The sequence below is a fragment of the Melospiza georgiana genome, chromosome 23, assembly GCF_028018845.1.
Source record: "Melospiza georgiana isolate bMelGeo1 chromosome 23, bMelGeo1.pri, whole genome shotgun sequence".
In the NCBI taxonomy this organism is placed as follows: domain Eukaryota; kingdom Metazoa; phylum Chordata; class Aves; order Passeriformes; family Passerellidae; genus Melospiza; species Melospiza georgiana.
In genome coordinates this window covers 7,225,359-7,237,265 of record NC_080452.1, presented here as the reverse complement: position 1 = coordinate 7,237,265, position 11,907 = coordinate 7,225,359, and positions in this window count along the sequence as shown.

Here is an 11,907-nt window from a genome sequence, read left to right as displayed (position 1 = left end):
CCAGGTGCCTTGTGTAAGGTACTCCCACAGCCCCAGCATGGCCTGTCCCAGCCACCAGGAAAGGACTGGAATTTTTTGGGAATGTCAAAACTCCTCCTGTGCCAGGGAGTGGCTGTGGCTGCAACTCCTTGCTTGAACTGCTGTATGTGATGTACATATGTACGTGTGTATATAAAGCAGTGTTTAATTAAAGGTGATTGATTGATTGATTGATTGCTAATTGCTCGCTGGCTGGACTCGCTCCCAACGCCTCCAGTTCTCAGGTTTTAAAGTCGTACATTTAAAATTTAACAGGGTTAAAAAAATAAAAAAAAATGAATTGGTTTTGGCATTTGAAGAGTTGTGGGATGGTTTGGTTTGGGAGGGACATTAAATCCTGTAATTCCTTAAATCCCACAATGCCTTAAATCCCATAGAGGCTGCATGGGATCTGATCAGGGGCTGGAATAGAACTGGAATTTCTGCGAGGGTTGGAATCAAATCCCAGAAGGGTTTGGGATCCTAAAAATCTTCTCATTCCGTGGCCACGGACATCTCCTCTGTCCCAGGTTTCTCCAGCCTGGCCTTGGGCACTTCCAGGGTTGGGGCAGCCACAGATTGTCAAAAAATCCCCATTTTTCCCAGCAGCAGCAGCAATTCCTGCCATTAAACATCTCCCCAAACTCCTGCAGAGCAGAGCCTGGAGTTGCTGAATTGCCATTTTCCTCCCTCAAGGTGAGTTTGGAATTCTGGGTTCAGCTCATCCCTGCCCTTCAGGGACACCTCCTGCCTCCAATCCCATTTATTCCGTGATCCCGTAATGGAACCAAACCCAATTCCAGGCCAGGAATTCCAGGCTGGGGCACCCTGGGCTGCAATTTGGAGGTTTTTGAGACGCTGCCACCCCCAAACCCTTCTGGGATTTGATTCCAGGCTGCAATTCCTCTGCAGCTCCACACGATGCCACTGCTCCTCCTCGCAGAATGAATCACCCGGAATGAAAAAACAACCACAGACCAAAAAAAAACACCACAAAAAAAACAAAAAAAAACCCCAAAAACACATTTACAGCAAAATCAAACCCTCAGTCTGTCCTTCCTCGAGCCCCTCCCAGCATGAGGGAGGAAATGAGCACCAAAATTTGGGAAGAAATTCCTCAGTTTGTGGCACAGCAGGGCTGGCAGCTCTGACTGAGATCATCCCTCATTCTGGCCTGGCAGGGTTGGGGAAACAGAATTCAATTTCTTCTCAATTAAAATTCAACATCACACTCCTTGGGCTTGGGAATTCCAAGAATTAAAATTAAGTTCTGCTTGGTAAAATTAAAATGAAAATGAGTTTGGTAAAACAGAATTCAATTTCTTCCCAGTTAAAATCCACCATCAGAGTTCTTGGGCTTGGAAATTGCAAGAATTAAAATTAAGTTCTGCTTGGTAAAATTAAAATTAAAATGAGTTTGGTAAAACAGAATTCAATTTCTTCTTAATTAAAATTCAACATCACACTCCTTGGGCTTGGGAATTCCAAGAATTAAAATTAAGTTCTGCTTGGTAAAATTAAAATGAGTTTGGTAAAACAGAATTCAATTTCTTCTTAATTAAAATTCACCATCACACTTCTTGGGTTTGGTAATTCCAAGAATTAAAATTAAGTTCTGCTTGGTAAAATTAAAATTAAAATGAGTTTGGTAAAACAGAATTCAATTTCTTCTTAATTAAAATTCAACATCACACTCCTTGGGCTTGGGAATTCCAAGAATTAAAATTAAGTTCTGCTTGGTAAAATTAAAATGAGTTTGGTAAAACAGAATTCAATTTCTTCTTAATTAAAATTCACCATCACACTTCTTGGGTTTGGTAATTCCAAGAATTAAAATTAAGTTCTGTTTGGTAAAATTAAAATTAAAATTAAAATGAGTTCTCTTTGGCAAAACACAGTTCAATTTATTCTCAATTAAAATCCACCATCGCAGTTCCTGAGTTTGATAATTCCAAGAATTAAGTTCTGTTTGGTAAAATTAAAATTAAAATTAAAATTAAGAGTTCTTTTTGGTTAAAGAGAGCTCAATTTCTTTTCAATTTAAATTCACCATCACAGTTCTTGGGCTTGGGAATTCCAAGAATTAAAATTAAGTTCTGTTTATTAAATTAAAATTAAAATGAGTTCTGTTTGGTAAAACACAGCTCAATTTCTTCTCAATTAAAATCCACCATCACAGTTCCTGAGTTTGATTAATTCCAAAAATTAAAATTAAATTCTGTTTGGTAAAATTAAGATGAGTTCTGTTTGGTAAAACAGAATTCAATTTCTTCTCAATTAAAATTCACCATCACAGTTGTTGGGCTTGGGAATTCCAAGAATTAGAATTAAGTTCTGCTTGGTAAAATTAAAATTAAAATGAGTTCTGATTGGTAGAACAGCTCAATTTCTTCTTAATTAAAAATTCACCATCACAATTCTTGGGCTTGGGAATTTGAATAATTAAAATTCTGTTTGGTAAAATTAAAATTGAGTTCTGTTTGGTAAAATTAAAATTAGTTCTGTTTGATAGAACAGCTCAATTTCTTCTTAATTAAAAATCCACCATCACAATTCTTGGGCTTGGGAATTTGAATAATTAAAATTCTGTTGGGTGAAATTAAAATTAAAATGAGTTCTGAACAGAGCTCAATTTCTTCTCAATTAAAAATCCACCATCAGAGTTCTTGGGTTTGGTAATTCCAAGAATTAAGTTCTGTTTGGTAAAATTAAAAATTTAAATGAGTTCTGTTTGGTAAAATACAGCTCAATTTATTCTCAATTAAAATTCACCATCACAGTTCTTGGGTTTGGTAATTCCAAGAATTAAGTTCTGTTTGGTAAAATTAAAAATTTAAATGAGTTCTGTTTGGTAAAATACAGCTCAATTTATTCTCAATTAAAATTCACCATCACAGTTCTTGGGTTTGGTAATTCCAAGAATTAAAATTCTGTTTGGTAAAATGAAAATTAAAATGAGTTCTGTTTGGTAGAACAGCTCAATTTCTTCTCAGTTAAAATTCACCATCACATTTCTTGAGTTTGGGAATTTCAATCTCCATTTTGGCTACTTAGAGGAATAAAAAAAATCCTAATTTAAGGGAATTTTCACCAGAACAGCAGCTGATTTAGCAACACTAAAATCCAATTTACCTCAAGGTCTGATGAGCTCCCTCCTTAGCACACTGACATTTCTGTTTTCTCTACTGAAAATAAAGAAACAAACCAATCAGACGAGCAGAAACTTTGTTAAAAATATTTATTTAAAAAAATACAATTGTTTTGCATGTCTGGTTGCACATAACTATTAACATATGATTGACTGGAATATTTTGCTACAATGCTTTTTGTAAAGCCAGCTCGCATTTATACAAAGCAAAATCCCTCTGTCAGTTCTTACATAAAATAGTTTTCTTTAACTATTCCCACCCCATATTTTATTTTTTTAAAAAAAAGATTGCAATACATTGATTTTTATTTTTTAATTTTTTTTTTTTGCACAAAAATCGAAGCAATAGAAAAAAGTCACCTGATTTCTCAGGAAAGACCTTCATGAATTTTGAACAACAATTCCCAGAACTGCCAAGGCAGCGTTTGTCACTCTGAAGTGTCAGGACAGTGCAAAGGAAATTTAAATTTAAAATGTCAAGATTTCAAAGCTTTTCCTCCTGATTTTTGATTCAAACCTGAAATGTGCTCCAACAACTCCATCATTTCTTGAGTTTGGGAATTTCAATCTCCATTTTGGCTTCTTAGAGGAAAAAAAAATCCTAATTTAGGGAATTTTCACCAGAACAGCAGCTGATTCAGCAACACTAAAATCCAATTTACCTCAAGGTCTGATGAGCTCCCTCCTTAGCACACTGACATTTCTATTTTCTCTACTGAAAATAAAGAAACAAACCAGTCAGACGAGCAGAAACTTTGTTAAAAATATTTATTTAAAAAAATACAATTGTTTTGCATGTCTGGTTGCACATAACTATTAACATATGATTGACTGGAATATTTTGCTACAATGCTTTTTTTAAAGCCAGCTCGCATTATACAAAGCAAAATCCCTCTGTCAGTTCTTACATAAAATAGTTTTCTTTAACTATTCCCACCCCATATTTTATTTTTTTTTAAAAAAAGATTGCAATACATTGAATTTTTTTTTTTTTATTTTTTTTTTGCACAAAAATCGAAGCAATAGAAAAAAGTCACCTGATTTCTCAGGAAAGACCTTCATGAATTTTGAACAACAATTCCCAGAACTGCCAAAGCAGCGTTTGTCACTCTGAAGTGTCAGGACAGTGCAAAGGAAATTTGAAATTTAAAAGCTTTAAACGTCAAGGTTTCAAAGCTTTTCCTCCTGATTTTTGATTCAAACCTGAAATGTGCTCCAACAACTCCATCCCTGCCCTAAATCCAGTTTGCTCACAATTTGAATTTTCAGGATGATTTTTTTTACACTCCGAAGGTCTTCCTAAATGTTATCTCAGAAGGTTAAACAAAAGCAAAATTTAATAACACTGAACAATTACTGAAAACTTTGGCTATTTATGTACTTGCATTACATACCAGCTTATTTTTTTTAATTATTTTTTTTTAAACACAATGGCATTAAGATACTCTAATAAAATATTTAAAAATTAAAAAAAAAATAAAATAAAATAAAAAAAGACTGAGAAGCAATTCTAGGGTCACCTAGCTGGAAAACAAGGGGTGACTTTTCCAGAAAATTCTCCAGTGTAGGAAGTTTCAGCCACTCACTACAACAAAACTTTGCCTCTTGAAATTCGTAATATATATATATATATATATATATTTATATTTATATATATTTATATAGAGAAAAGAAAAAAGAAAAAAAATGCAACTCTGTTCTGGAAAGAGCCACTGGAAATGTTCCCCCCTTTTTTTTTTATTTTTTTCTGCTGAATTTCCCCCCATTGATTGTTCTGAAAATCCCAGCAGGGGAAAAATCAAAATGCAGCCCAGGGTTCCAGAGGGAGGGATCTGCTGCCAAGAACCTGCCAAGAACCCGGCTCAGCCTGAGAATTCACCCCAAAACCAGCACAGCTGGCCAGATGTGCACGGCAGGGATGGGCAGGACAGCGCACACAGCTGGATGGGGGGGCTGGAGTGCCAAAAATTTGATTTAAATGGATTTAAATTGATTTAAATTGATTTAAATCGTTCCAAGACACCAATACTGCCCAGCCCACAGAAGCTGCAGCAGCTCCAAAATCACCTTCCCAATCCAGATGTGCCCTGCAGGGATGGGCAGGACAATGGACACAGCTGGATGGGGGGGCTGGAGTGCCAAAAATTTGATTTAAATTTATTTAAATTGATTTAAACTGATTTAAATTTATTTAAATTGATTTAAATCCTTCCAAGACACAAAAAAACCTGCCCAGCCCAGCCCACGGAAGCTGCAGCAGCTCCAAAATCACCTTCCCAATCCAGATGTGCCCTGCAGGAATGGACAGGACAACACACACAGCTGGATAGAGCTGCTGAGGTGGATAAAAATTTGATTTAAATTGATTTAAATTGATTTAAATTGATTTAAATGGATTGAAATCCCTCCAAAACACAAAATCCTGCCCGGCCCTGCTGCTGGATCTGCGCTGCTCCCCAGGATTTTGGCCTCCCACAATCGCTGCTGATGAATTCCAGCTGCCCTGATCTCCTCTAGGGGACATTTTCCCTGGAAATTTATTTATTTTTTCCCCCTTTTTTATTTTTATTTTTATTCCAAAAATCGACTTCTCAGCCCTGAAAGCAGAGGGGAAGAAGCAATAAATGAATGAATCAATGAATCAATAAATCAATGAATCAATGAATCAATCAATGAATCAATGAATGTGCTACTGCAGCCATCACAAAGCGCCGTGACGGACGTTAAGGCCACCTGGGAACACTGCAACACTGTAAAAAACAGGGGGGAAAAGGGAATTTTGGGTTATTTTTGGGAGAAAAGGGAATTTCAGGATCATTTTTGGAAAATTTTAGGGTCATTTGTGGAAAAGGGAATTTTAGGATCGTTTTTGGAAGGGAATTTTAGGGTAATTTTTGGAAAAAAAGGGAATTTTAGGGTCATTTTTGGAAAATTTTAGGGTCATTTTTGGAAAAAAAGGGAATTTTAGGGTCATTTTTGGAATTTTAGAATCATTTTTGGAAAAAAGGGAATTTTGGGATCATTTTTGGAAAAATTTAGGATTTTTTTTTTGAAAAGGGAATTTTAGGATCATTTTTAGAAAATTTTAGGGTCATTTTTGCAAAAGGCAATTTTAGGATCATTTTTGGAAAAGGGAATTTTAGGGTCATTTTTGGAAAATTTTAGGATCATTTGTGGAAAAGGGAATTTTAGGATCATTTTTAGGATCATTTTTGGAAAAGGCAATTTTGGGATCATTTTTGGAAAAAAGGGAATTTTGGGATCATTTTTAGGATCATTTTTGGAAAAGGGAATTTTGGGATCATTTTTGGAAAAGGGAATTTTGGGATCATTTTTGGAATTTTAGGATCATTTTTGGAAAAGGGAATTTTAGTGTCAGTTGTGGAAAAGGGAATTTTAGGATTTTTTTTTTGGAGAAAAGGGAATTTTAGGGTCATTTTTGGAAAAAAGGGAATTTTGGGATTATTTTTGGAAAAGGGAATTTTAGGGTCGTTTTTGGTAAAAAGGGAATTTTAGGATTATTTTCTCAAAGCTACAAAGAATCAATCCCAACCCTGTTCACAGAGAATGAAACCAAAAAGAATTCTGTGCAACTGAACAACAGCACAATAACAACAATTAAAAATAAAATAAAAATAAAATAAATTCAACACAGTTCCAGGAAGCAGAGTTAAAGCTTGGAGGGGTTAGGACATGCTAGGGAAAAAATAAAAATTAAAAATAAAACAAAAATAAAGCCACAAAAGGAGCTGGGGTTGGACACAGCAACACTGCAGCCTCAGAGCCTTCCTAAAACACAGAAAAAATCACCCAGAAAGGAATTAAAAAAATCAAAATAAACACAAATTATTCCAGTTATTCCTGCTGAAATGGGCTGAAATTCCAAATTCTCCTGTTCCACCCTGCCTGAGATGAAAATCTCCTGCCCAAACTTTTGTTCCATGCACACAAAACTACTCAAAAATAGATTTTTTTTACATTTTTTTTGCAGGAAATGTGGTAACCAACGATGTCAGAAAGAAACCTTTGGCAAATCACGAGTGCAGGAGTGATCTGAGGGCTAAAAGTGAAGAAAAAAGCCCCAAAAAATAAAAAATTCGCAAAATATTTCAAAGTGGCCACTGCAGAATCTGCTCAGAGGGAGGATGGGGATATTTGTAGTATTTATATTTATATGGAATTTGGGATATTTGTAGGGAATTTTGGGATATTTATATGGAATTTTGGGATATTTATATGGAATTTTGGGATATTTATATGGAATTTTGGGATATTTATATGGATGGAATGTGCCAAAATCTGGCCCTGAATATGCCAAATGTGCCAAAATCTGACACATTTTATCCCAAAGATTCCATATATTCTGAGGCCTTGGGATGTTTGAAAATAAAGGAATTTTCCAACCCCAAGGGTTTTATCCCTTCCTGACCTATTGCAAACAAAGCTTGAAGGTGCCAAAAATTCACTGCCAAAAATCTGGCCCTGAATGTGCCAAATGTGCCAACAAAACCTGGCAGATTTTACTCCAAAGATTCCATGGATAATGAAACCTGGAGATGTTCCAAGTGAAAATAATAGAAATGTCCAATTCCAGGGAATTTACCCCAAAGATTCCACGGATTCTGAAGCCTTGGGGATGCTGTGAAAATAAAGAGAATTTTCCAACCCCAGGGGTTTTATCCCTTCCTGACCTATTGCAAACCTGAGCCTGAAGGTGCCAAAATCTGGAACTGAATGTGCCAGAATCTGACACACTTTATCCCAAAGATTCCATGGATAATGAAACATGGGGATGTTCTAAGTGAAAATAATAGAAATATTGTCCAATTCCAGGGAATTTATCCCTTCCTGACCTATTGCAAACCTGAGCTTGAAGGTGCCAAAATCTGGAACTGAATGTGCCAGAATCTGACACACTTTATCCCAAAGATTCCATGGATTCTGAGGCCTTGGGATGCTGTAAGTGAAAAAAAAAAAAAATAAGGAATTGTCCAATTCCAGGGATTTTCTGGGTTCCTGACCTATTGCAAACCAGAGCTTGAACGTGCCAAAATCTGGCACTAAATCTGCCAAAATCTGGGACATTTTATCCCAAAGATTCCATGGATTTTGATGCCTTGGGATGCTCCAAGTAACAACAAAGAATTATCCAACCCCAAGGGATTTTATCCCTTCCTGACCTATTGCAAACCAGAGCTTGAACGTGCCAAAATCTGGAACTGAATCTGCCAAATGTGCCAAAATCTGGCAAATTTTATTCCAAAGATTCCATGGATTCTGAAACCTTGAGATGTTCCAAGTGAAAATAATAGAAATGTCCAATTCCAGGGAATTTACCCCAAAGATTCCATGGATAATGAAACCTGGGGATGCTGTGAAAATAAAGAGAATTTTCCAACCCCAGGGGTTTTATCCCTTCCTGACCTATTGCAAACAAGAGCCTGAATGTGCCAAAATCTGGAACTGAATCTGCCAAAATCAGGCAGATTTTATTCCAAAGATTCCATGGATAATGAAACCTTGGGATGCTCAAAGTGAAAATAAGGAATTGTCCAATTCCAGGGATTTTCTGGGTTCCTGACCTATTGCAAACCTGAGCTTGAATGTGCCAAAATCTGGAACTGAATGTGCCAAATGTGCCCAAATCTGGCAGAATTTATCCCAAAGATTCCATGGATGATGAAACCTCCAATTCCAGGGAATTTACCCCAAAGATTCCACGGATTCTGAAGCCTTGGGATGTTCCAAGTGAAAAAATAAAATATTGTCCAACCCCAGGGGTTTTATCCCTTCCTGACCTATTGCAAACAAAGCTTGAATGTGCCAAAATCTGGAACTGAATCTGCCAAAATCTGACACATTTTATCCCAAAGATTCCATGGACAATGAAACCTTGGGATGCTCCAAGTAAAGAAAAAAAGGAATTGTGGAAATAAAGGAATTTTCCAACCCCAGGGTTTTATCCCTTCCTGACCTATTGCAAATCTGAGCTTGAAGGTGCCAAAATCTGGAACTGAATCTGCCAAAATCTGGGACATTTTGTCCCAAAGATTCCATGGATTCTGAGGCCTTGGGATGTTGTGAAAATAAAGGAATTTTCCAACCCCAAGGGTTTTATCCCTTCTTGACCTATTGCAAACCAGAGCTGGAATCTGCCAAAATCTGGAACTGGATCTTCCAAATGTGCCAAAATCTTGGACATTTTATCCCAAAGATTCCATGGATAATGAAACCTTGAGATGTTCCAAGTGAAAATAATAGAAATGTCCAATTCCAGGGAATTTACCTCAAAGATTCCACGGATTCTGAAGATTTGGGATGTTCCAAGTAAAAAAATAAAATATTGTCCAACCCCAGGGATTTTATCCCTTCCTGACCTATTGCAAACCTGAGCCTAAATGTACCAAAATCTGGAACTGAATCTGCCAAAATCAGGCAGATTTTACCCCAAAGATTCCATGGATGATGAAAACTGGTGATGTTCTAAGTGAAAATAAAGGAATTTTCCAACCCCAAGGGTTTTATCCCTTCCTGACCTATTGCAAATCTGAGCTTCAATGTGCCAAAATCTGGAACTGAATGTGCCAAAATCTGGGACATTTTATCCCAAAGATTCCATGGATAATGAAAACTTGGGATGCTCCAAGTAAAGAAAAAAAGGAATTGTGGAAAAAAAGGAATTTTCCAGCCCCAAGGGTTTTATCCCTTCCTGACCTATTGCAAACCAGAGCTGAATCTGCCAAATGTGCCAAAATCTGACATATTTTATCCCAAAGATTCCATGGATTCTGAGGCCTTGGGATGTTGTGAAAATAAAGGAATTTTCCAACCCCAGGGGTTTTATCCCTTCCTGACCTATTGCAAACCAAGCTTGAATGTGCCAAAAATTCACTGCCAAAAATCTGGCCCTGAATGTGCCAAATGTGCCAAAACCTGGCAGATTTTACTCCAAAGATTCCATGGATGATGAAACCTGGGGATGTTCCAAGTGAAAATAATAGAAATGTCCAATTCCAGGGAATTTATCATAAAGATTCCATGGATTCTGAAGATTTGGGATGTTCCAAGTAAAAAAATAAAATATTGTCCAAGCCCAGGGGTTTTATCCCTTCCTGACCTATTGCAAACAAAGCTTGAATGTGCCAAAATCTGGAACTGAATCTGCCAAAATCAGGCAAATTTTATCCCAAAGATTCCATGGATAATGAAAACTTGGGATGCTCCAAGTAAAGAAAAAAAGGAATTGTGAAAATAAAGGAATTTTCCAACCCCAGGCATTTTTTCCCTTCCTGACCTATTGCAAACCTGAGCCTAAATGTGCCAAAATCTGGAACTGAATCTGCCAAATCTGCCAGAATCTGACACATTTTATTCCAAAGATTCCATGGATTCTGAAGCCTGGGGATGCTGGAAGTGAAAAATAAAGGAATTTTCCACTCCAAATGGAAAAAAAAAAAAAAAACCAAAAAAAACCAAAGAAATTTCCAGAAGGAAAACACGAGTTCAGCTTCCAGATTTCCCTAAATCCTATTATTTTTTTTTTTTTTAATTTTTGTGTTCCATGTGTGACCAACATTTGGGGTTTATTCCCACCTCCAAAATTCTGGGCTCTCCTTTATCTCCAACCCAACTCTTCCATTCCACCAAAATCCTTTTGAATTTCCACACAACCCAAGCCACAAACTGATACAAAAAATCCCCAAACATCCCCCAAAACCAAAGCCACTCCAGCAACAGGACCCTAAGAATAAATTCTTTCTGTAACGCTGCATTTTTAGAATTTTTTTTGGTTTTTTTGCTATTTTTTTTAAATCACCACGGTACAGAACTAAAGCAGAACCTACTCTAAAAATCCCAAAAATGAAAAAGAAATTGGTGAGGAGCTGCACAAAAAAAGCTGCTCCTCTCCCTTTTCCACCATCCTGTCCACATTCATTTTGATTTTTCCTCCCTCATTTTTATTTTTCCTCCCTCATTTTTATTTTTCCTCCCTCATTTTTATTTTTCCTGCCTCACTTTTTTATTTTTCCTGCCTCAATTTTATTTTTCCTCCCTCATTTTTATTTTTCCTCCCTCATTTTTATTTTTCCTCCCTCATTTTTATTTTCCTGCCTCATTTGTTTATTGTTCCTCCCTTATTTTTATTTTTCCTCCCTCACTTTTATTTTTCCTCCCTTTTCTATTTTTACTTCCTCATTTGTTTATTTTTCCTCCCTCATTTGTTTATTTTTCCTGCCTCATTTTTATTTTTCTGCCTCATTTTTATTTTTCCTGCCTCATTTTTATTTTTCCTCCCTCATTTTTATTTTTCTGCCTCATTTTTATTTTTCTGCCTCATTTTTATTTTTCCTGCCTCATTTTTATTTTTCCTGCCTCATTTTTATTTTTCTGCCTCATTTTTATTTTTCCTCCCTCATTTTTATTTTTCTGCCTCATTTTTATTTTTCCTCCCTCATTTTTATTTTTCCTCCCTCATTTTTATTTTTCCTGCCTCATTTTTATTTTTCCTCCCTCACTTTTATTTTTCCTCCCTCATTTTTATTTTTCCTCCCTTATTTTTATTTTTCCTCCCTCATTTTTATTTTCCTGCCTCATTTGTTTATTTTTCCTCCCTCATTTTTATTTTTCCTCCCTCATTTTTATTTTTCCTGCCTCAATTTTATTTTTCCTCCCTCATTTTTATTTTTCTTGCCTCATTTTTATTTTTCTGCCTCATTTTTATTTTTCCTGCCTCATTTTTA